Source organism: Terrapene carolina, unplaced genomic scaffold (genome assembly GCF_002925995.2).
Source record: "Terrapene carolina triunguis isolate 2854851 unplaced genomic scaffold, T_m_triunguis-2.0 Scaffold58, whole genome shotgun sequence".
Classification (NCBI taxonomy): Eukaryota; Metazoa; Chordata; order Testudines; family Emydidae; genus Terrapene; species Terrapene triunguis.
The window spans coordinates 106,030,346-106,057,381 of NW_020664409.1; positions in this window are offsets into that span (position 1 = coordinate 106,030,346).

Genomic DNA, 27,036 nt, shown 5'->3' on the forward strand with positions numbered 1-27,036 from the left:
TACGGATACAACCATGGAGACTGCTGCCTTTGGGACAGCAGGGCATAGTTTTCAGTTTTCCAACTCTGGTACGATCAGGAGAATCCCACAGAACTTGGGGTAAGTGACAGGCACATTTTAAGGCAGGAAGGGACAATTATGACTATCTAGCCTGACCTCCTGCATAACAGACCACTGAACCTCACCCAGAAATAGGCTTCAAGCTTATAACTTCTGTTTTAGCTACGGCATATCTTTTAGAAAGATATCCAGTATTTATAGAAGAGACATGATTTAACTGTTTGGGGAAGGAAAGAGTGCTGTGACCCAAGTTAAATACAAGCCTTCCACATTTAATGTACTATGTGAAAATAATACCACCTGAAGAGTAACTATACATGACTCTTACGTATTGTGTATTTAGCATTTATATCATCATCCTTTACAGACTTGATGAGCAGGCACCTTTCCCAACCTGCTGATCTATAAACACAGTCCACACGTTGTAAGTCCAAACTCACTCCCTTCCTGATGTTTGGCTTTACTAACTGAGAAAACAACAATACCTTAAAGCTCAACCCAAACCTTCTCCCCAGAGTTGGCTGCTCGTAACGTTCCTTGCTTAGGACTGCTCCACCAACACCCTACAAAGCCACTCTCACTTATTTACATCCAGGTGAGGTACCTGCCTCAGTGAGTCAGTAAAACCCACTTACCCCTTTCTCAGCAAGATCGACGTATTTTAACAGGGTAGGTTGTAAATACTGCTGTACAAATGTTAACTAAATTATATAAATTATATAATGCACAAAAACCCTCAGGAAATTCAGAAGCTTAGGTTCTGACAGCAACCAGAACTCTGCTACATCATGCACATATACTGTAAAGTGGATATCTATTGTTACAAATATTTTCCCTATGGCCACACTTTTAGTTCCACACGTTATTCACAATTAGCCATATTTCCTTGATCCAAACAGTGTGCTTACAGCATTGGGCAGGTTAGCATGAAATTTAATTTTCTTTAATCAATTAAACTAGGGATGGGCAAAATATACTGTATATGGTATTTGCCTATTTTAGAGTATGTTGCACCATTGTATTATTCTTCCTATGACTATACATGCTATTAATATATATTCCAAATCAAAATCTTTGTTAAGTTACTCTGAAGATTGCTCAGTGCATTCAAGAATAGACAGACCATTGAACATAAGTGTTTTTTTAAATTGAAAACTGCAGAAGTAAAATTAAACAATTACACGAGTACATACTATTAAACAAACAAACAAAAATCTGTAGTTACAAGAATCCAAACAACCTTCATTCTGCCTCTAACACAAAAATTACAAAATCTAAAGGAACCAAATATTTTGTCATATATCTTTCTCTCAAAACTGTATATAAGAATTTTAATCTCTAACTCAACCATGCACAATCCACAAAATCAAATAGATTCAGGTAGCCTTGATTTAAAGTATATTTATTCTAACAGTTTTATAGCACCTATTGCCATAGTTTAGAAACACATCCAAATTATTAGTTGTTTTTTTTTTAAACTGAGCGAAACAATTCTATATACCTCTATGGAGAAATATCACAAGAGAGGCAAAGCTACCATGCAAATTATAGATATAAACAATTGTCCTAAATAATAAAACAACATCCATTTGATTACAACAGGAACTGTTCATGTCTTAATGAGACAGCAAATGTGACACTACAGATAAAGTAATATATACTGGTATTAGAGTATCCAAATGTATCATGTTAAAGAGACATAAGGATTTAGGTTCCAGTTCCTATTGGACTTTAGGCCCTTGGGTTGGAGGTTAAGGAAAGACACGCCCATTGACATCAGTGGAAGCTGGATGAGACCCTAATACAAATGAAAGGATCAAGTTTATGTATTCATCCGTGCTCTTGAAATTCATTTAGCAAACTTCACCGTAACACATTTATTTTTCCTTTTTGATTTATTGCAGATTAGGCTATCAAGAGGTTCTGGCACCTAGTCACCATGGAGACAGATGCCTTAAATAGATCTAAGATAGATAAATGTTCTTTCCCTCTTAGTTTGCATAACCTTTGTTGCGGCCAAGTGTGATCCTCCACCTACCCCTGAGATATTAGTCACAATTAGGCAGTATATCCACTATACCTCCTCATGTATTTTATGACCAGTGGATAAGCCAAATGCCAGGGAAGACACTTCCATAAAGAAAACATTTTAGTTTCAAGCATTCACAGTGTTATGAAGTGACATTAAAAAAAATCCCCACCCTAGACAGGGAGACCCTAATCCAGCCCCAAATTTGTAGTCTTTAGTAACAGCTGCTGCTGGGGTCTCTACATGGAAGAAGTAAAGAATCCTCCCTTCTCTCAACCTATAGTGCAGCCGAGGAACTCTTCCATGGTTGTTACTCCAGCTTCATGACTGCAGTAACCTCTGTAGCTCTTGTGACCCTGTTCCATGTGGTCCATAGTACATTGATCTGTGCAACAGCAAATGCATTGATTCCACTGCTTACTTGTCTTGCCCAAAAAGAGCTTCTGCACAGCGAGCTGCAATGGAGTTGCATTCCTAGATGCACACTCCCTGTGCAGCCTCCTGAAATCCCTCTCCTCTTCCCATCAAGCAATGGAATGAGGTTGGGGGGGGGGGATCCTCCACATGCCCATGGAGGAAGGGAATAGGGAGGGGCAAAATTTGTTCCTAGCAGCACTGTGCAAGTTAAAGTAAATTGTAATCTAATTGGTCAAATTACCTCTTGCTCAATGATTATCATCTTGAAATCAAACTAAGTGTAAACAAGTTCAAAGAGTTGCAGTCATGCAAAGGCCAGGAGACATATTAAACTCTGACCAAAAAAAAGCCACTGTGGTTTGTGGTTTTATGCATTTCATGGATCACAGTGTGGGGAAATGGCAAGTCTGTATACACATCAGTAACCAGGAGATCTCTAGCCTGGTCCAGGATGCTGTCAGCTGTCTATGTGACATCCTCCATCTAGACACACAAAATGGAACTGCTGTCTCCTCCTTGTTCAGGGATGCTTTAATTAAGCTGAATGTAGGTCCGTTGTCAAACAGCCACCAGTTACCATGCTCCACTACATGGGTATTTTCACTGTAACTTGTAAAACTGTCATGAAAATTTACTAGCCAGGACCCACCATCTACTTGCCTACCCTTTTCCACGATTATTAGGAGGTAAAACAAAAAGCGTAATGCAATTTTACTTGCACGTCAAAAGAAATAACTCGCCCCAGGCTAGTGGGTGACAGGGTTTTGCAAGGCTGCTTATGAACCCCACCCCCAAACAGTTAAATAAATGTTGTCTGAGGAAAGGGACAGAAAAGAGGAGACAGTTGGTTAGTAATTAATTAAAAGTTTTACCATTATCATGAGATAATGGATTATTTAGATGATTATTCTCCAGTGTTCAGATCTGGTGTGAATCGCTTGCATGAGATGCTGGCATGCCTAGATTATTTTAACCTTACTTGCCTCCACTGCTCAGTCCCTTAAAAGCCCTGGCTTTTAAAAGACTAATTAATCAACGGAATGGGCTAAATCCCGTGGATTGTTTTGTCTGGCAAACACTGGGGAGGAAAGTATCATGGCAGGTTTTTTTTTTTTTTTTTTATTAAAGTATTGTCTTCTGACACAGATCACTTTTCAAAGTGGCTTGTAATTTAGATGACGCCATTTTAAAAACAACTGGAGCTTGATTTTAAGAAGTTTAAGAGCTGAGCACCCACAACGCCAATTCAGGTGTCTCAAATTGGGCACCCAGAAAATGGGAACATCCACAATTAGTGGCCACTTTTGAAAATGTGGCCCTTCTTCCACAGGAATCTCTTGCAAAAAGTTTCAGATTCTTGTTATTGGAGGGAACACAACATCCTGGGCTGGAGACTGAAAATGGTTTTTTTACTCTAGTGTTTTTGCTGCCAATATGCAGTCATTAGATTAGCACTTTAATTACTGAACCTAATGGTTATCTGTGTAAAAAGGCCTATAGCTCTTTATGTCACAGTATTTTTCCTAAAGAGCATTTGGGAAAATTCTAGATTTTTCTTAATTGAGATACAGGATATAGTCTCAGGGTAAACCAACAAAAGATGTTTTGTTTAGACAGACAAGTCATAACAAGACCTTGTACAGCAGGAGAGAGCGAGAATGAGTGTGTATCTCCCTCTGTTTCCTACTTAGGGGCCAAATTATGAGATGGAACTTAAAGGATTCCCTCAAGAATCACCGAAGGCCAAGGGGCAAAATCTTTAGCTCCAACTGGCCAGGTCTGCCAGCTGCTGACATAGGCCATGAGGTGATGTAATGGACATACGCTGCTGTCACCGCCATCCATGAGTTTATGCCCTGAAGAATGAGATTTGCCTATAATTATTTTCCTGGTTTGCACTGTTAAAAATTATGTTAGCCATCATAAAATTATCCTGCCCTTTTAAATTACAGCCTCACTATATGATTAACTTCACTGTAAAACATCAAGGAATTAAGCTAATATGCAGTTTACAGTTAACAAGGGATGATTTGGTAGACCTGAAAGTAACTTAATGGATAGCTATGTGCTAAGAGCAATTAAAATACTAACACACTCACTATGAGAACTGAAGTCAATGTTTAATATAGTCATTCTGCTCTTCAAAGAACACTGTCGAGAGGATCCGAATTTCTAAAAATCTGCTTTCCCCCTCCATTTATGCTGTTTGTTTACTTTGATTTCTCTCAGCCTGTACAATGCAACTAGATTAGTTGGTTTCACTTCCTGGTTGTCACATAGTTGCTCTTGGCTGCTGTTTGCATTTGCTGTATTGAACAGGTATATTTAAACTCTGATCGTTAAGGTTTATTGAAAGCAACATAAAAATAAAAACATTCTATTCATATCGGGTTTTGTAAAACACTGAAAAAAATCTAAATTTTAAGCCTAAAACTACTACCCAGTGTCTACAAGGTTGCTAGCACTGATCTCATTCATAGAAGTTTTAAACTGGTGCAACTTCACTGGAATTACACCTGATTTGCACTTGTGAAAGGGAGAAGACAATCAGGCCCCAGAACTTCTGAATATTAATTCTGCTCCCACATGAAATCCTGAGTAGAGCTCGGTGAAATTTTTTCGACTAATTTATTTTTTAATTGAAAAATGCATTTTTCGGGGCCTAACATTATTTATTGAATTCAAATTAGACAGTTATTCGCATAGCTGAAGTGGCGTAACTTAGATCAATCACCCCCTCTAATGTAGACCAGGTCTTAATATTATTAGACATAGTTGTTTTGGTCATTTAGATTATTATAGTGTCTTTCTTGGAGGAAGTGCTTTCTTCTTTGTTCTGACATTGCATTACTACCACGCATCAAGCCTTAACTGATCTGTATCCCCTTGCCTAAACAGTGCCAAGTCGACAGTAGAAAACGGTCTGTTTTCCATCAATGGTGTAGTTGCATCACTACTAGTAACATTATAGGAGCTAACACAGAGAGGGCTCAGGCATTTTTAGCACGGTCATGAAATCCAGCAGCTGGAAAACAGGTGTAACAGTCTCTAGTTTAGACACGGCCTGGAAAACTGCTTGGTGTGTAGAGTTTGAAGCTGCATCTCAGCTAGCGGTCATAGCTGTAATTCACCACCAGCGCTGCTCCACCACTGATGACAGTCTACCGGGCGGGGGTGTGTGTGTGGAAATTGGGGATGGGGATCTCGGGCAATATGCTGTATAACTACTACACATTTCCCCCTCCTCTTGCACCTCAGCTAACTCTTTGCTAAAGCACAGGGCAGAGTTCTATCTTTTCAGGATGTTTCAGAAAACATTACACAGGGTTAAACATCAGGGCAATTGTATGGTAAAAACAACTCAACTATTACCATCTCATAAAATGGATGGTAATAGTCCACAGGAAATTTCAAAGAGTGAGCACCATTCACTTTCTGAGTAAAACAAACATTTAATGCAGGCAGAGCCCATTGTAAGTAGTATAAATATTGTAAACAGTCTTTGGAATACTATGAATAACTTTTCAACAAAAGCTATTTGTGGCCCAGGATCCTTTTGGTGCTGACAAGCAGAGGGCACAGGGATGCATAAGGGTTACTAGGTCTACATACTGCTTTGCCAAAGGGTGTAAATGTAACATCTTTACTGAAAGCCTGTGTCACACCGGTCATCATAATCATTGCAAGATGTATGTACAGCTAATACATAAGGAATTATGTATGTAACTCATGCCTGCTTGGTGTAGAGCTCTGTCCTCCTCTAATGGCACTTAGCCCAGCTAGAGATTGAGGAGTCTGCTACAGCCTTGGCTAAGAGCCACGTGTAGGGCCCTACCAAATTCACAGTCCATGTTAGTCAATTTCATGGTCATAGGATTTTAAAAATTGTAAATGTCATGATTTCAGCTATTTAAATCTGAAATTTCATGGTGTAATTTTAGGGGTCCTGACCAGAAAGGAGTTGTGAGGGGGTCACAAGGTTATTGTAGGGGAGGTTGCGGTACTGCTACCCTTACTTCCGTGCTGCTGCTGGCGGCAGCTCTGCCTTCAGAGCTGGGCAGCTGGAGAGTGGCAGCTGCTGGCCAGGAGCCCAGCTCTGAAGGCAGAGCCGCCGCCAGCAGCAGCGCAAAAGTAAGGATGGCCTGGTATGGTATTGTCACTCTTACTTCTGTCCTGCTGCAGGCGGGGTCCTGCCTTCAGAGCTCGGTGACCAGCTAACAGCCGCCGCTCTCCAGCCACCCAGACCTGAAGGCAGTGCAGAAGTAAGCGTGGCAATACTGCGACCCCCCCCTTAAAATAACCTTGTGACTCCCCTGCAACTCCCTTTTGCATTAGGCCCCCAATTTGAGAAACACTGGTCTCCCCTGTGGAATCTGTATAGTATAGGGTAAAAGCACACAACACACCAGATTTCACGGTCTGTGACTTGTTTTTCATGGCTGTGAATTAGGCAGGGCCTTAGCCAAATGGCATTTAGCTCATGCAGTAGAGGCTCATACACTAAGCTTCAGAGGTCCCAAATTTGATCCTGCCTGCCGACAACCGGGGATCTGTTGGTGCTACAGGTGGGGGCTCGTCCAGGATATCAACTGGGAAGTCTCTGAAGCTTGGGACATGCTTCCTCAGCTAGGGGAAGTATGTAACCCATGCCTGCTTGGCATGGTGCTCTGCCCTCCTATAGTGGCACCTAGCCAAACTACAGATTGAGGAGTCTGCTACAGCCTTGACTAAGCACTGTTAACTCATATACTAAGCTTCAGAAATCCCAGGTTCAATCCTGCCTGCCAACAACTGGGGTTTGTTGGCATTACATGTATACATACATTGTGTTCTTAAGGTCTGTGAGTTGGGACTAGTCACCAGAAGGTGATAAAGCAATCCCTTTCAGGCAAGAGTTGTTTTATCTGTCTGTCTGGCTATACGTAAATGGAGTATTATGTGCTTCACAATAAGAACAGGAGTACTTGTGGCACCTTAGAGACTAACAAATTTATTTGCGCATAAGCTTTCGTGGGCTACAGCCCACTTCATCGGATGCATAGACTGGAACACACAGCAAGAAGATATTTATACATACAGAGAACATGAAAAGGTGGAAGTAGCCATACCAATTGTAAGAGGCCAATCAATTGAGATGAGCTATCATCAGCAGGAGAAAAAAAAAATTCATGCCTTCCTTATGTATAAATATCTTCTTGCTGTATGTTCCAGTCTATGCATCCAATGAAGTGGGCTGTAGCCTACGAAAGCTTATGCTCAGATAAATTTGTTAGTCTCTAAGGTGCCACAAGCGCTCCTGTTCTTTTTGTGGATACAGACTAACACGGCTGCTACTCTGAAACCATGTGCTTCACAATGGCTGCCTATTTACAGACTGAGCAAATGCTAATCAAAAGTTTGCAAAAGCTGATTTTCTACAGACCTCCCCACCGCACACAAGCAGCAGGGGGTGTCCTGTTTGCAAACAGACAATTGAATGTTTGAACTATAACTGGAAGTAAAAAGATCTTTCCACGAGATCTTTCCACTGAGAAGGCAAGAGGACAATGTGTCTTGTCTCATGAAAGCTGTGATACGCTGGAAGGATTTTGGGTGACCTTTTGCTCTATTAGGAGACGACAATAACCAGTTAAGCAAGGCTAGATTCTAGAAAACACGTTATGGTTTAATTTACATGTATCCAGCTGTTTCTAATACTTCTATCTACTTGTTATTACCTGAATCTCTGTTCTTTGTTAAATAAACATTCTTTTTTGTCCACTATAAACAAATTTAAGTGCTGTGTATTAAGCAGAGCTGTCTGTGTTTGAAGGAGTAGCTGGTAGGCTGAGGTTTACTCTTCCTTTGGGAACAACTTATCTGTGAATACTGGGTGTGTCCAGCCGACCAGGGGCTGAACACAGAGAGCTTGGGGGTTGATGTGTTCACATCACTAACATGCAGAGAGACAGCGGAGTCTGCGTAGGCTGAGAGGGGCGGGTTGGTAGAGCCTATGGCTGGCAGAGCTAGGGAACAGACTACTGGAAGGCACAGACAGGGACAGGTGGTAGCGAGGTGCCTCACAAACCTGGGTACCCCCAGGAAACATCACACTGTTAGACAGTAAAGCTAGTAGTGTTCCTTATTCAGCCTTCCCCCCTTTTGTTTCTGTTACAAACCTTCAGATAGAAGGTTTCAGCATAACATTACCTATACTTTAGTACACATACATCTAAACACATCACCTCCGATCTTCTCTCAGAGAGGATTTCCTCACTCTTTATAGGGTGACCATAGTATGTAATGTGGGTCACCTGGACTCTTAAGAGCTTGAGAAATGGCAGCACCTCAGTCCTTTCAAACACTTCAGAACCTGGTCAGCAAACTGTCCGGGGATCTCCACAGCTAGCAGCATTCCAGCCCGTGGGTTGATAGCTGACTGGTCCTCTCAGTTGCTGGTGACACAAGTCTGGAGCCTGTACAGAGTGGTACAGGGACTGGGATCAGCATATAAAATATCCATTTTCCAGCTTTCTATCAGGTTCTTGCTCTATAAGGCACCATTTTCTCCCCATACACTCAGTGAAGTCAGGCAAGAGTTCACAAACCCTCGCCTCACTAAATGCTGCCCCATTTGCTCTCTTTAACTGAGACAGCATGCCAGTCTAAAGCAGTTAGCTGGTAGCTCAATGTAAATTACACAGCCCCTGTAGCCTCTAGGGATAATAAAAGCTCCCCCAGTTCTCCCTATAGGTCCATAAAACACACTGGGGTGGACCAAACATCCTAATGAAGAGCTTCCCTAGTAAAGCTGGAATAGCACTGACCTGTATCCAAAGTAATACAGGGATTGGGACCTAGCCCTCACAGCACAAACATCTCTTGGTCCTGGGTAGATCAGTCACTGAATCTACAGGTCTTTCTGTCATTCCTGTAATTATAACCTTTTCCCCTTGTGCTCTGATTGGCTCATTTCTCAGAGGGTGACTAGTGTCTGACCAGCCAGGTGGGTTGCTCACACAATGAAAACTTCTTATACAGCCTCAGAAACAGCTTCTGAGCATATCAGGTTACTGCCACACCCTGTTCTGGAAGTTTCTGGGTCTTTCTAACTGAGGTGCATTGCTTTCTGCATGTGTGCAGAAACACAGAATATCCAATTAAGATCCTGTCTCCTCTTCACTGTTCTCTCCCCAGCCCAGGGAAATGGGAAGTCAAATGCTGCTGTATAAAGCATGTGGGTTACCATAGTAATGGTGGAAGCTGTTGTGTTGAGAAGTTTCAGGTGGTTTTTTATACTCCCCTGAGTAGATGAGTAACACTCATCTGAGTAACTGAAAAGCAAACTGGATTGACATTTATTGGCAAGAGAATGAAAAATTAGTATTTAAAGAATCCAGGGATTGAGATAATATAGTGGTGTTAGAGTCATAAATTTGGCCAAGTTTTGCAGCCCCGGAGCTTCCCGTTGTGCAATTCTTGGCTCCAGTTTCATCTCTGAATCTTAAATATATCTAACAACTTTGGTAACTCAAGACTCCAGAAAGCTCTGCCCTGCGAGTGTGTGGTTGTGATTGTGATCAAACCACTGGGTACTGTGTTTCTATTAACAGCGGTGTGGTCCCACTGGTTCAGTTAGCTCCTGTACAGTTTTCTAGTGCATACAGACCTTTCATGCCTGCCTGTCAAAGCTGTGTGTGCATGCAATTGTTTGTGCAGTTATTGCAATTGCATATGCATATTAGGTACTGCCATATACACGCAGGCAGGCCAGTTACTCATTTAGATATGCAATCAACATGCACAATAGCACCAACTGCATGTGCACAGTTTTGAAAAATCAGGCCCTTAGTGACCTAAAACTCCCTTTATAATACCAAAATTCTTCATAATTCTGATTTTGTTGCCCATAGTTAATGAAGCAGAAATTAAAGCTAATAGGATTGCATTCAGGGGCACTTCATACTGGAAATTAAGGCCCCTTTCCCTGGTTGGGTTTCAAGTCATTATTTTTGGGCTTTTATATTATTTTCTTTGGACGTAGCTTGCTGCTTATGAGAACAAGGAGCTTCTAGCATTACCCCGAGCCACAGCGCAGACAGACTATGAAAGCTCCAGCTGACTGCTCTCCCAGCTCCCGAGAGAAAATTTTGGGAGTAGCGATGCGGGAGGGACAGCAGAAGATCAAAAGGTATCAAATTTTAATGCAGGAAGGGAATTATTCACAGTCTCAGAAGCTGGTAAGACACTAATGGCCTCAAAAAAGGAAGGGAAGGTTTAGGCTAGAGAAGGTTCTTATCAATAAGATTCTTTGGGAAGTTTAATAAGTTCCCTGGGGAGGTGTTGGAAACACCATCACTGTAAAGAGTCAACAACAGATTAGATTAACTGTTTTTAAGAGATTTAAGGCTTTTTCTCCCTGATAATTACAGAGTGGGTTGCAGGGGTGCAAAAACTGGTCCCATTGACGCAGGAATTTACCAGACGGAACACTCAATCTTTGTTTTTTATAGTTGAAGAAAGTTTCATGCATTTTCCTCCCTCTTTTTCAGTTACTGGTTTTTGTCAGACCAAAAACAGAAGTCACAAAAGCCTGCCAGAAATGTTATTTTCTCAATAGATATTTTCCTCAAGTGCGCTTGAAAATTTTCCAGTGGACACCCTTTTATGTAGCAACTAGGGTTCTCAATTAATCTCAGTTAACTCATGCGTTTAACTCAAAAAAATTAATTGTGATTTAAAAAACTAATCATGATTAAATGCACTGTTAAACAATAGAATACTAATTGAAATTTATTAAATATTTTGCATGTTTTTCTACATTTTCAGATATATCAATTTAAATTACAACCCAGAATACAAAGTCTACAGTGCTCATGTTATATTATTTTTGAATACAAATATTTGCACTGTAAAAATGATAAACAAAAGAAATAGTATTTTTCAAGTCACCTCATACAAGTACTGTAGTGCAATCTCTTTATCATGTATCATTGGCTGAACAAGAAGTAGGACTGATTGGACTTGTAGGCTCTAAAGTTTTACATTGTTTCATTTTTGATTGCAAGTTTTTTTTGTACATAATTCTACATTTGTAACTTGCACTTTCATGATAAAGAGATTGCACTACAGTACTTTTATGAGGTGATTTGAAAAATACAATTTCTTTTGTTTATCATTTTTACAGTGCAAATATTTGTAATAAAAATAAATATAAAGTGAGCACTGTACACTTTGTATTCTGTGCTGTAATTGAAATCAATATATTTGAAAATGTAGAAAACATCCAAAAATATTCTATTATTGTTTAACAGCGCGATTAATCACGATTAATTATTTTAATCACGTGATTAATTGCGATTAATTTTTTAAATTGCTTTACAGCCCTAGTAGCAACCTAACAGGTACAGCATAGGCAATGACAACAGCACTTTCCTCTAGGCTCTCCCCTCATGATTCAGTCCCGAGCTGGAGAAAGGGTAGTTCAGTCTCCATAGCTCATTTAGCCCTTGGCCTCACTGCTGAGACTCCTAACAAGGGTGCAAATGTATGAGGTTGGCCTTTGTGAATTTTTGTGGTATTGTCCATCTGTCAAGAGAGCCTGTTCCTCACAAAATTCCCAGCCTGATTACTTGACCAAAGGTGTTTGGAGTAGTTCAGAGGAGCTTTGAGGTACTTATCTGAGTTAAAGCTTTTTGGTTTTGTCTCACTGGTGGATAGTCCTGAGAATTACCAGAGTCAGACTGGCTAGCCCCAGGAGCTCTGTGACCAGTGTTTCGGTGAGTATTGACCTGCAGTCACCTTGGTGTTCATCTCCTGGGTCTTCTGACAGGGATGACTGCATTTTGTGGTGGATGTGTGTTCTATGCAGAAGTGGGAACAAGGAGAAGATCAAACCCGTGTTCACTTTTGTCCTAAGTTGGTGTTTGAACTTCACTCTCCAGCAGTAAGAGGCTAGTGTGCGAACTCATACAACTAAAAATAAAGATGGGTTCAAGCTGGAGAATTTGGATCTAGATTCCAATCGTCACCAAAGTTTAGGGAGGGAGGGGAAGTGTTTGGATTGCAGGGTTTGGTTTGCTCAAAGCCATTTGTGAATTCCAGATGACCCAGGTTCAGGAAAGTTTACAGGTGCTCAGATCTCTGGCTGTGCCTTAGATTTAGCTCTAATCAAAAGCTTACAATGGACATTAATCTGACAGACTCTTGACAACTGACGGTGCTGTTAATGAGAGGAAGTGCTGTTTAGTGGCTGGAGCACAAGGCAGGCAGGTGATCCATACCTATTTCCAACTCTGCCACTGACGTACTGTGTGAACTTTGTCAAGTCACTTATCCTATGTGTGTCTCATTTTCCTAAATAAATCTACCACCACCTTCCTCACAGGGGCTTTATGGGATTTAATCTTTCTAGAAAGTATGGACATCCTGGGATGAAAGGTGCTAGGTAAATACAGAGTATTATTATGATGCAGAATAGGGAGCCTTGCATTATTTTTGGACTAGAACTAGGTGATTTTTTTCACATTTCATTCATTGGCTTTGCTTACTCTTTAATGACCTATATGTCTCTCTCTTGTCTCTTGGAATTGAGTGTTTGTGCTTGTTCACAGTTTCCTTTCCTTCCGCTATCCCGCAACAAAGTCAGCTGAAGTGGTTTTTATGAACTCTTTCAAGATCCCTAGAAGGATGATACAGGAAATAGCAAGTTTCCTTTTAGTTAACTTTCTATACAAAATCCTAGGGTACGCCGAGAATGTATTACAATTTATCTGCATTCAGCTGACCTCAGTTGAAAAAAAGAGGGATTTTTATTGCCTTTTCAAGGGATAATACCAAATACAAGTAAAAACAACGAGAAGTCTGGTGGCACCAAATACAAGTAACATTTCAGAAAGGATAGCTCTCTTCATAAAAATAATCTGACATTTATACAGCACCTTCAGTCCCAAAGCATTAGACTGAGCTTGCCAAACACTTTCCCTTTATATCGTCATATTTCCAATTGCTTACAGGTTGGCCAAATGTTAACCATTCGGGCTGTAATTTTCCATAATTGCTGTCTGCCGCACGTTGATTGACTACTTGTTTTGGAAAGTTACAGCAAACACAGTGCAGCCATTTTTCAAAAGGAAAGAGAAGCAGCTTTGCCAATGTTAAAATTGTCTGACCACTTTCAATGGAAGAGCTCTAGAATCTCAGGAGTTTGGAACAGAAATGTGACATTTCGCAGAAGGATAGACCTGGGCCAGGGAGGTGCATTTTGCTGTCCTGGTGAAAATCCATTTGGATCGGTCCAAATTATAAACCACTGCAAAAACACTATTTGATTTTGTTAGATGGTTGTGCCTTAATTTTTTGCACATGTCCACTGTGGTGTGCATGGTCTCCAGCCCCAGCAAAGCAGCCACACAGACCACAATATCTGGACAGGACAGAGGCAAGAAGGATTCTCATCCAATGTGACAATGCATCGCTTGTGAGATCGGATAGAATCACAGTAGCAAGCAGGATGTCAGTCCCTGTGCATAAAGCATTCAGGGTGGATCATTAAAAGGCAAAACCCAAACTAAATAAACCAGTTACTTATGCATCAACCCCCTCCCCCACAAAAAAAAAAATCTATTTTGGAAGGCTGAGTCTTATTCTGACACTCCATGAGTCAGAGAGTCTCCCATGAGATGAGACCCACACTTCACCAGAAATAAACATAGATAAATGTATTAGTGCTCAGCTAAATACAGTCTAAGAGAACACGCTCTCCTCTAGTTGGATACAGAATCTGCTTTCAAACATTTATTATTCTGCCCATCCCCTTGCCTTTCAAGTGGTCAGATCTGGGCAGGCTTGAAAACATGTAATATACTGTGGTTAACATGTCATTTCTTTAGGGAACAGGAAATTTTCTTGCCAACTCTTCTGGAGAGAGAGCGAGAGAGAGAGCGTGTGTGTGTGTGTGTGTGATCCCCTACCCCCAGTATTAACTCAGCAATAAAAATCGATGCGATGCTGCTCCTTCTAACACGCCTGTTAGCATTTCCACGGTGCTCCAGTTTCAGAATTCAAAGGACTACAAAGGGATAATGTAATATCGAGAATAAGGCGTCTGCCTCAAAGATTCAACTATTAGCTTTGCCTTATCCAATCTCTCCACTTTATAGGGCCTGTTCTGTTTTCTCAAGCAGTCTGCAGCAAAGAACAGCTTTTCTCTGAGAGAATAATTTGTATTTTAATAATATTTAGCAGTTAAGCACTGCTTTTCATATTCCTAAAGTTATATAACAATTATCTATTTTCTGTTCAACAGCCATGCAAGATAAGTTTCTGTGTGTACATGCATGCACACATACATATACATTAGAGGTGTTTGAAAAACAACACATTTATTTGAGAGCAATTTTGAATTTTTAAAAAATTTCCTGTGAAAACGTCAGGTTTTTTTAATGAGAAATTGCAATTTTTTCATTAAAAAACTCCAAAAATGTGTATTGAACAATTATAGATTTATGATGTCAGAGAAAAGTTGGAATATTTTGACCAAAATGATTTTTATTTTGTTTTGGTTGAACAGCCATTTTTCATCAAAAATGTTTCAGCAAAAAATTTCAACCATATTTACTATATAGCCATGTTACAGGTGGAGGAAACAAGGCAGAGAAGTTAAGTATCTTGCTCGAGATCTCAGAGGAGAGTAAGTGCGTGTATATAGATCTCTGTATACAGCTGTAGTGAAATTGCTACTGGAATAAGATCCAGTTCTGGTGTCCACACTTTGTGTGAAGGATACTGAAACACTGGAGGGGGTTCAAAGAAGAACTATAAGTATGATTCATGGTCTGGAAAACGCACCTTACAATGAAATATTTAATGAGCTAAATACGTTTAACTTACTGAAGAGAAAGTTAAGATGTGAGATGTTCACAGTGTATAAATACCTACACAGAAAGAAGATATTTGATACTAGAGCACTCTTTAACCTAGCAGACAAAGCATAGTAAGGTTCAGTGGCTAGAAGCTGAAGATAGAGAAGTTCAAACTGGAAAATAAGGGGCAAAAGGCAATTAACCACTGGAAAAACTTATTCAGGGAAGTCATCACTTGAAATCTTTTATTCAAGGTTCGGTGTCTTTTTCAGAGCTATGCACTAGTGGGTTATTTCGCTCCATAGAGTTTAAGGCCAGAAGGGACCATCAGATACTCTAGTTTGACCTCCTATGTATCACAGGCCACCAACACCACCTAGCACCCACACACTTAACCCATCAACTGAAATTTGGCCAAAGTATTGCAGCCCTCAGGAGCAGGGCCGCCTAGAGGATTCAGGGGGCCTGGGGCAAAGCAATTTCGGGGGCCCCTTCCATAAAAAAAAGTTGCAATACTATAGTAACATGTATTTGGAAATGTAAAAAATAATCAGTGAAATACATTCAAAAATTAATTGGTAATAATTTGAAATTACACTAAATACATTCTTTAAAAACATTAAATGCTTTAATGGTATGTATACATTTGCAATTACATAATGGGCTGTTGCTGGGTGATGGTGATGGTTGGTGCCAATGGGCTGTCGCTGCCTGGGGGTGGTGCTGCTGTTGCCCAGGGCTGGGTGGGGAGCTGGGCTCTAGGTTGGGGGGTGCCCGGCTCACAGGGGCTGGGCTCAGGGCTGTGGGGAGATGGGGTCAGGGGGGTGTCTGGCTCAGAGGGGCTGGGCTCGGAGCTGGGGGTCAGGGCTGTGGGGGGATGGGATCAGGGGGTCTTTGGTTCAGAGGAGCTGGGCTCAGAGCTGGGGGTCAGGGCTGTGGGGGGGATGGGGCCGGGGGGTGTCTGGCTCAGAGGGGCTCGGCTCGGAGCTGGGGGTCAGGGCTGTGGGGAGGATGGGGTCGGGGGGGTGCCCAGCCCGACCCCTTACCATGCCGCTTACCCCCTCTCCCGGATCCTCAGCGCGCCGCGTCCAGGAGCGGCCCCGGACAGCGCTGCAGTGGCGTGGTGTCTCCAGTGGGGCCTGAGTTCCCGCCGCTCGGCCACAGCTCACAGCCCTTCCCCCTTACCAGCTGAGACGCCAGGGGATGGGGGAAGACGGAGGCGGGGGAAGCCTCTGACATACTCGTGGGGGCCCCTGTGGGGCCCGGGGCCTGAGGCAAATTGCCCCACTTGCCCCCCCCCTCTGGGCGGCCCTGCTCAGGAGACTAAACTATTGTGTGCCACAGGCAAAGATTAGGAGGGACCAAGATGCACCAATACCTGCTGCCCCACAATGGCAGAGAAATGATTAAGTAAGATACAGCAGATAATCCTGGCTAGTGGCCCACACCTCATGCTGCAGAGGAAAGCAACCTCCCCCAACATCACTGCTAATCTGACCTGAGGGGAAATTCCTGTGAACCCACCTATGAAGATCAGGTAGACCCTGAGTAACATGTGAGCAAAAACCAGCCAACTAAGCATAGCAGAGAGAGAGTGCTCAGTGCCACCTTAGAGCACCAGTCCACCCACCTAATGCCCCATCTCCAGTCATGGCCACCCTGATGCTTCAGAGAAAGGAGACTAAAAACCAAACAAAAAACCCCCAAACAAATAAACAAAAATATCCCTTCCTGACCCCTGCAGGTGACAGGCTCAAGCCCTGAAGCATGAGCTTTCAGGAACATAAGACTTAAACTGGAAGGGACCCTCATGGCGGCTGAGCCCTGCCCCCACCATCACAAACAACATGTCATTCAATCTCACTAATAAATTTGTCCAGCTCTTTTTTAAAACTAATTAAGTTATTTGCCCCCACAACTCCTACTGGGAGGCTGTTCCAGAACATCACACCTCTGGTGGTTAGAAACCTTCTAGTTTCCAGCCTGAATTTATTCGCAGCCAGTTTACACCCATTTGCTCTTGTGCAAACATTGTCTTTTAGCATAAATAGCTCTTCACTCTCCCTGGTGTTTACCCCCCGATGTATTTATAGAGACCAATCACATCCCCTCTCAGCCTTCTTTTTGCTATGCTAAGCAAGCCGAGCACTTTCAGTCTCCTCTCATAAGACAGTCCCTCCATTCCCCTGACCATCTGAGTAGCTCTTTTCTGCACCATTTAAAGTTTGAATGAACCTTGCTTGAACATGGGTGACCAGAACTGTACACAGTATTCCAAATAAGGTCTTGTTAATGCTTTGTACAATGACATTAATACTTCTCTGTATCTATTGGAGATGCCTCACTTGATACATCCTAGGATTGCATTTGCTTTTTTCGCAGCCACATCACATTGGTGGCTCATAGTCAACCTGTGAATGACCCCCACACTCAAGTCTATGCCCCCTCTGTCACTTCCTCCTTTTACGGCCCCCATCTTGTAGCAGAAATTCTTATTATTAGACTTTAAGTGAATGGCCTGATACTTTGTCCTATTGAATTTCATCCCATTTCTGTCACTCCCATCTTCAAGATCATCCAGATCTTCCTGTATAATATTCCGCTCCTCCTCTGTATTGACAATGCCTTCTAGCTTTGTAGCATCAGCAAATTTCATTAGCACACTCCTACTTTTTATGCCAAGGTCATGAATAAAAATATTACATAAGAACGGCCATACTGGGTCAGACCAAAGGTCCATCAAGCCCAGTATTCTGTCCTCTGACAGTGGCCAATGGCAGGTGCCCCAAAGGGAATTAACAGACAGGTTATCATCAAGTGATCCATGCCCTGTCACCCAATCCCAGCTTCTGGCAAACAGAGGCTAGGGACACCATTTCTGCCCATCCTGGCTAATAGCCATTAGACCTATCTTCCATGAATCTATCTAGCTTCCTTTTGAACCCCGTTATAGTATTGGCCTTCACAACACCCTCTGGCAAGGAGTTCCAGAGGTTGACAGTGCGTTGTGTGAAAAAATACTTTCTTGTGTTTGTTTTAAACCTGCTACCTATTAATTTCATTTGGTGGCCACTTGTTCTTGTATTATGAGAAGGAGTAAATAACACTTCCTTATTTACTTTCTCTATACCACTCATGATTTTATAGACCTCTATCATATCCCTCCTTAGTCACCTCTTTTCCAAGGTGAAAAGTCCCAGTCTTATTAATCTCTCCTCATATGGAAGCCGTTCAATACCCTAATCATTTTTGTTGCCCTTTTCTGAACCTTTTCCAATTCCAATATATCTTTTTTGAGATGGGGCGACCACATCTGTACGCAGTATTCAAGGTGTGGGCATACCATGGATTTATATAGAGGCAATATGATATTTTCTGTCTTATTATCTATCCCTTTCTTGATGATTCCCAACATTCTGTTCGCTTTTTTGACTGCCACTGCACATTGAGTGGATGATTTCAGAGAACTATCCGCAATGACTCCAAGATCTCTTTCTTGAATGGTAACAGCTAATTTAGACCCCATCATTGTATGTATATATATATATATATATAGAGAGAGAGAGAGAGAGAGAGAGAGAGAGAGAGAGAGAGAGAGAGAGAGAGAGAGAGAGAGAGAGTCAGGATTATGTTTTCCAATGTCCATTACTTTGCATTTATCAACATTAAATTTCATCTGCCATTTTGTTGCCCAGTCACCCAGTTTTGTGAGATCCTTTTGTAGTTCTTCACAGTCTGCCTGGGACTTAACTATCTTGAGTAGTTTTGTATCATCTGCAAATGTATTGAATAAGAGTGGTCATGTTGTGATACAAATTTACACTAATATTGAGGTCAATTGTAAAAAGTTAATAAGATGCTACGATAAGCTATAATCACAAATGTTGATGGAAAATAGGTCAAGTTGCTTTCAGTAATGAATCTTATAGACAGGTGTATGAGAACCAGACAGAGAGACTAAATTAGTCCAGTAAAAAAAAAAAAAAAAAAAGTCACATTGCTATAATTCAAGGACAATGCTGAAATCATGCTTAGTGGTAAAAACAGAAGATGTGGAACTGGCAATTAATGAACCAAAATTGGGGGGGTCAGATATTAGGTCTAATTGATGGACAGAATAATAAGGGGATGGGCTATTGCACCCATCACTCCCTTTGTGGGTCCTTAAACAAAGAGACTTTTGGGGGAGAATATAGAAGAAGAGATGGAGGCTACTGAAGCAAGCTTCACCATCATAGCTGCCACCCCAAGTCTCCTGGGACCCGGGACCGTCTTTGTCCTAATCCTAAGACCAGGTCCTGACTGAGTGAGGGGCCCAGATAACATCACTATCTCTGCTGGGTTCAGCTGAATCCCAAACACACTTGGGATGAAATGGGTTTGGATTTTTAACAACGACAGCAATAAGATCTCCAGCCCATTTCAACTAACTTCTTCTCTTTTCCCTAAAAGGATGGTTATTACCATCTTTGATCCAGCCAAGAGAGGGGTTTTTCCATCTAAAAAATCAGACAGGGGTTTTTCCTTCTAAAAGCTCTCTCCAGCTAAAGGGAAAGGGAACAAGGGACGTGCCACAGGACTCTTTGTTGTTGTTAAAGTAGAAGACTTACTTAATACTTTACATTTCAAATGCTCTAACTGTTTTCCTTTCTTTTCTGTATCTTTAATAAAAGGTTAAAATGATTAGCCTTGGTGCTAAGCAGGCAGAGGTCTCTGTATACCAAACCCTGAATCTTTTTTAACACTGTTTAATGTTGGATAGTGACTGGGTCATGTTGGCCCATTTATTCCATCTATATTAATACAACAGTCCCAAGACAGATCCTTGAGGAACAGCACTCGTAACCTTTTTCCGGTCTGATAGCTCACCTTTCAGCACAACCTATGGCTTTCTCCTGTTTAACTAGTTGCTTATCCACTGTAAATTCTTGTACTGATCCCCAACTTTCCTAATTTAACTAATAATTTCCCATGTGATGCTGTGTCACATGCTTTATCGAAGTCCAAGTATATTAGATCTACAGAGTTCCTTTATCTAAAATATCAGTTATTTTCTCAAAGAAGGAAATCAGGAGAGTCTGACACAATCTACCTTTGTAAACCCATGTTGCATTACATCCCCTTTTCTGCTTTCCTTTATGAATTTAATTACTCTTTTCTTCACAATTGGTGCTAAAGCCCTGCAAACTACAGAGTTCAGACAAGCAGTAAGTCTGTAATTGCCCAGAGAATTTTTTTTCCTTTCTTAAATATAGGTACAATATTAACTATTCTCTAGTCATATAGCATTGCCCCCAAATAGATAGTTTATTAAAAATCCTTGCTACCAGACTAACAATATCATGTGACAGTTCTTTCAGTATTCTAGGATGGAAATTATCTGATCCAACCGATTTGAGTGCATTAAGTTCGTTAAATTTTTGTTCCATCTCAGATGTGTTAACTTCCATTTCTTTACACTAATTTCCCTCAGCCGTCCTGCCTTCATGCTGATGGTCCACATTATCAACCTCACTGAAAACCGAGGCAAAGTATTCATTTAGTTTTTGGGCCATACCTATAGTATCTTTAACCTCCTCCCTATCTGCACTGTTCAACCTCATCCATCCTTATTCTCTTTTTATTTATATCATTAAAAGACATCTTATCCTTGACGAGAGCTAATTCAGCTTGAGTTTTAGCTATTCTCAGTTTATTCCTACATTTCCTAACCTCTAAGATGTAGCATTCTTTGCTTATCAATCCCCTTTTCCATTCCTTATAGGCTCTCTGTTTACTCCTAACAACATTTTTGAGGTCATTTGGGTCTGGAGCCTTTCCCTATGCATTTTTTCCTCTTGCTTGGGATGCAAATTTCAGATAGTTTTTGTATAGTTATTTTAAAGAAATTCCAAGCCTCCTCCACATTTAAGTCTGTGAGCTCTTCAGTTCAGTTGATTTCTTTAACTAATATTTTTAATTTCCTGAAGACTGCCCTTTTACAATAATAAACCATAGCTGATGACCTCGTTTTGATTATCCTTTCATTTAATTTGAATTGAATCAACTCATGAATGATCACTCGACCCAAGGTAATTTCCTATGACTAGCTCTTCTAAAATGTCCTCACAACTTAACACCCCCCCCAAGTCTAAACATTGCATCACCTCTTGTTGGTTCGGTGATAATTTGATGAAGAAAACTGTCATCTGGCACACACGGGAATAACTGGGCCCTAGCAGTATTACTAGCATTCATTCTCCAGTCTGTATCTGAGAAGTTATGACAGTTCCCAGTAGGATTTAAAGAGTAGCCATATCAGAGTTGGCCCTGGGGACTCAATAATGGACCCCTAACACTATTCCAATAGAACATCTTTTACAATCCTTCCCCAAAGTGATTTTGACCCGAACAGATTCTGTTTTGACCATACTATCACTTCATATTTCTCTACAGTTTACCGCATCATGGATGTACAATGCTACCCCACCACCTTTGCCTTTATTTCTCTCAAACAGCACATACCCTTCAATACTTGTATTCCAGCCATGAATACTATTCCACCATGTTTCTGTAATCCCTAAAATGTCTGCTTTGACCTCCTGCACCAGTAGTTCTAGTTTCTCCCTTTTATTGCCCAGACTCCTTGCATTTGTGTTCCAGCATCTCAGTTGTTTCCCTCAGACTTCACCCAGTTTTCTAGCCAGATTGGGGATAGTCCTTTCACTAACTATAACATACTACTCCAATCAATATTTGTACAGTATTTTCTTGTACTTTGTACCACTGCCCCTTACTATATCTTCATTTAGCTGATTTTTCTCCTCCTCTGTATTGAATCCAGGTGTGGAAATTTCAGGAGTCTCTCCCAACCATTTCCCAACATCTCCTAGTTTAAAGCCCTTACCGTTCATGCCAGCTTTAATCCGAGAAGGTTAATACCCCAGGTATTCAAGTGGAGTCCATCAGTCAAGAAGATTCTACTTTCTGTGAATGCCTCCCTAAACCTTCCTTGTAGCACCAATTTTTGAGCCACCTGTGGATCTTCATTATCTTGTCACACCTTCGCCCTCCTTCTCTAGGGACTGGAAGTATTTTGCTGAAGATCACCTGAGCTTCCACTTTAAGCATCTTACTCATCCGAGTGTAGTTGTCTTTGCTCCATTCCAGTGGGAATCCAGCAGTGTCATTTATCCTGAGATGCAGCACAATCCGTGGATTTTTCTCTGCTCCCATCAAAATCCTTTTCAGCCCCACATCCACATCTCATATCCTTGCTCTTGGCAGACAGCACACTATTCTGTTCAGATGACAGGCCTGTTGATTCTTCCAAGTATCGAGTCCCTGATCACATAAACCTATCTCTTCCTGGTGTTGATATGAATCGGTCTTATGTTCTCTGTCATAGTCCCCTGTATATCATCCTCATTTTTGCTTGGGCTCCAGTGCCTGGCTATCTCCATTGTCATCCTCTCTTCTGTATGGACTATCTTCCCTGCTTTTCTTCTTCATCACTCCATCTTACATGTTTCTTCTCCGCATTCCCCAGTGTAGCAAACCTGTTACTCAACTAAATTCCACCACCACTAGCCAGTCTCTTCCTCTGACTTGTCCTCATGGTCATGTTCTTCCATGGATCACCTTCCCCTTCTGGCAGTCTGCCCTCCAGGTCCTTTTGTTCAGCAGGTGTCTGCAAATCTTAAGTTGTCTGTATCACCTCCTCTTTTCTCTCCTGAATTATACCCTGAAATCCCCATTTGAATTCTAGCATTATCTCCAATCCTTAGATCTTCTCTGCCATGATCTCTATCAGGCAACATTTCATGCATAAGTAGCTTACATCAGATACCCTCTCAAGAATGATGTACATCCCGCAGCTTCTGCATCTAACCATCTTCTTTTCTCCTCTCCTCCTTGGGTCACTTCTTGTGCAGCCTCAGTAAACATCATTGTCTCCTCTTCCTAGTCCCTATTGCTAGAGAAAAAGAAAGTTCAACTACAAGCTTTTGGACTTGATGTAGGAATTACTGCATGAAGTTCTGTAGCCTGGTTATGCAGGAGGTCAAACTAGATGATCACATTGATACCGTCTGCCTTAAAATCTATGGCTCAATATAGAATTAGTCCATGCAAAAAAAAAAAAAAAAGTTTAAGAACAGTATAGCCTATTTGTGGGCAGTGAAACCTATTCAGTGTTTTCAGACTCACAGCATATTTATATGTCAGCATTGCCTATCCACTTTCATGTGTCACCGGACTCCACAGTATATGAGCATGCCATGGTCGAGGGGTGTCCTTGATGTTCCAAACACTGCACTGACTGTTACACAGGCTTTTAATTCAAGTTAATGCTGAGTGATGTGTTAAAAGCCTCTAATTGTTGATTCAGCCCTGTCGAGACAATTCTAATGCAAAAATATGAAATTATTTTGTGCACAAAAATGGAAATTGAATGCGGTGGGACGTGGGCAGGCAGTACATTTAGTTCTGTCCCTAGGCAACTCAGTCTCACTAGCCAGAAAGTTACATGGCTTTTCACATCCTTATGTAACTGTTCGATCAACATGTTACCATGACAACACTTGAGTCTCGCAATACAGGTGTAATTTCACACATTTGCATCAAAAGGAACATGTAAAGGGCAAATCAGTCTTTCCCAAAAAGCATTTCCCCTGTTTAGTCACCTTTTTGATCAAATATATGTAGCCAGGCCCCACTGTTATTGTATTCATTAGGAAAAGGAAGGAGTGGGTCTCCGTAAGGGACCATCTGCACTGTGTTTTGAAACCCTCGGCAGCGAGTCTCAGAGTCCAGGCTGACAGAATCGGGCTTGCACTACAGCGCTAAAACCAGCTCTGTAGATGTTCCCTTAGTGAGCCCCCCTCCTACACAGCTAGTTTTTGGGTACGTCTATACTTACCTCCGGGTCCGGCGGTAAGCAATCGATCTTCTGGGATCGATCCCGGAAGTGCTCGCCGTCGATGCCGGTACTCCTGCTCCGCGAGAGGAGTACGTGGAGTCGACGGGGGAGCCTGCCTGCTGTGTGTGGACCCGCGGTAAGTTCGAACTAAGATACTTCGACTTCAGCTACGTTATTCACGTAGCTGAAGTTGCGTATCTTAGTTTGAAGTGGGGGGTTAGTGTGGACCAGCCCTTAGTGCTGGAGCATGAGTGCCACAACCCCGAGTCTGTCAACATGGGATCGGAGACTCACTGCCATGGGTTTTAAAATGCAGTGTGGACATACCTTAAGTCTGTCTGGGGTCATAATACGTCAGAGAACTATTGGCCAGGTTGCACAACATGAGGGTGAAAATCCCTGAGCTCAGCTGAGGTCTTGCCTACCCTTCAGCTTCCACAAATACAGCAGCACCCACTGGGAATTGGAGACAGGTTTTCAAAAAGACTCAATATCCAGCCGCTCTCCTTGTCTCAGTGGAGGTTGCTGAGTGCTGAACTCTTTTGAAAAGAGTTGTCCAAGAGGTCCTAGTGCAAACAAGGCTTTAGAAACAGGAAGAAGAACAGTGTAAGGAGAACGCAGTCTCATATCGCTGTGAGATTTACAAAATATCAGTGGTCTAGCAAAGGCCTGAATGCCCAATTCCCCACTCACCTGACCCCTTTTGCCCTTGTCTCTCTTCCCAGCCAGTCTCTGTCCCAGTCCTGTCTCTTCCTCTTCTCTGGCTCCTTGTCCCTGTCTACCAGATTCCCTCCCCGTTTACTACTTCCAGTCCCATGGGCTTTTTGTTCCAGTCTCCTTATCCAGTCAGTCATAGTCTCCTTCATCTACCCACCAGTTCCCAGTCCCAGGCTCTCCCACTTGTAGTAACCTTGTCCCAGTGTGCCCCTTCTGTGACCCCCCCCAGCTCTGGTGCTTGTCCCCTGCATCCTAGTCAGGCTGCCTTCTCCCCTGTGCTCCCTGGATGCCAGCACAGAGACACTAAGAGCACAGGAGAGACAGCTTCCTGATGCCCCGTGCTACACCGGCCCACAGTAGGGAAAGCCCTGCAGCCTTGGGCTGGAGCATGCTCAGTGTGGACGGAATCTTTGGAGAATTTAGCTTCCAAACTCTACACAAGTTTCTACTGAGCATGTGTGAACTGAGATTTTTTCCAAGGCTCATAATTTGGCCTCCAGATTTGGGAGTTGTTTTTTTCCCCAAGGGAACAGTAGTAGGGACATCTCTGACACCAGGACTCTCCTTGCCAAATTTCAAGTCCTTGTTCCAAAGCATCACTCAAGGGTCTCAATGAAATGGCTGTAAGTTTGTTTTTGTTTTTTATTTTAAACAGGGGCAACATTCATTGCGATCTTGGAAGTGGCTAAACCATTTTGGTTCAAACTTTCAAGAACAATTCATGCCGAGACAGACACTCAGCATGGAAAATTTCCACCTGAGTGGTTAAAAGTCGAGGGTCTTATAGGTCGAAGTGTTGGGCAACTTGAATTCTAAGTGGTGCTACCAGCTCTGCTTATAATATAGATCGGGGTGGCCAACTTGAGCCTGAGAAGGAGCCAGAATTTACCAATATACATTGCCAAAGAGCCACAGTAATAAGTCAGCAGACCCCCATCAGCTCTCCCACCCTGTCGCTCCCAGCGCCTCCCACCCACCGGCAGCCCCGCCGATCAGCGCCTCCCCCTCCCTCCCCGCACCTCCCAATCAGCTGTTTCGTGGTGTGCAGGAGGCTCTGGGGGGGAGGAGCGAGGGCACGGCAGGCTCAGGGGAGGGGGCGGGAAGGGGTGGAGTGGGGGCAGGGCCTGTAGCAGAGCCAGGGGTTGAGCAGTGAGCACCCCCGGCACATTGGAAAGTTGGTGCCTGTAGCTCCAGCCCCGGAGTCGGTGCCTATACAAGGAGCCGCATATTAACTTCTGAAGGGCCTCATGGGGCTCCGGAGCCATAGATTGGCCACCCCGATATAAAGACTTTGCAAAGCTTCTTACTACAGGGGATTAATTTTCTCTCTTAGTTTACAGATAAACTGCTTCCTGGGTGAAGCAACAAGTTTTAACACAGTTGAAAATTCTTCTGACCCTAGTACATTTCATAGACAGCTACTAATTCCCCCCCTAGTTTGCTAGAGGCCAGCACAACCAGAATCACCACTTTCGTTGCAGCAGAGTTTGAAAATTAACCTAGATCAGCTCCAGAGATTACAAGGAGCTGCAGACAGTATTGGAGATGGAGAAGCCAAACATTCAGCTGGTGGAGTTTACTACATGGCCTATCTTAAACCATCTATAGATCCTCTGCCTGCCTTCCCTTGGGTCTCCTATGCTTGATATAGGAAAGCAGGGAACCCCTGGCGGGCATCAGCACGCAGAAAGCACAGATGGCTAAAACCAGCCTAATCAAAAACCCAGGCGTTCTTAAAAATCTTGGATGTTTTAAAGTGTTCCAGACATTTTTACATGCTTTGACTTCCCTCCAGGAGAGCTGATGTCTTTGTTGAGTCTCTATCAGGGAAGCACCAGATGAGATGAGCACCTGCAGAGCTGCTGGAGTGGTCAGGAATGGTATTCTGGTACCTAACTATTGCAGGACCAGCACAAGGCCTGTACTGCTGGCTCCAGAGAGATCAATTTCCCTCCTCCTGCCCCCCAAAATCAGCTGCTCCCTCCTGCCTGACCTGGCTCCAGACACCCCCTTGCCTTATCCTTTCACACAACTCAAGTGGAGAACCCCTCTGCATTTACCAATGCACTCCT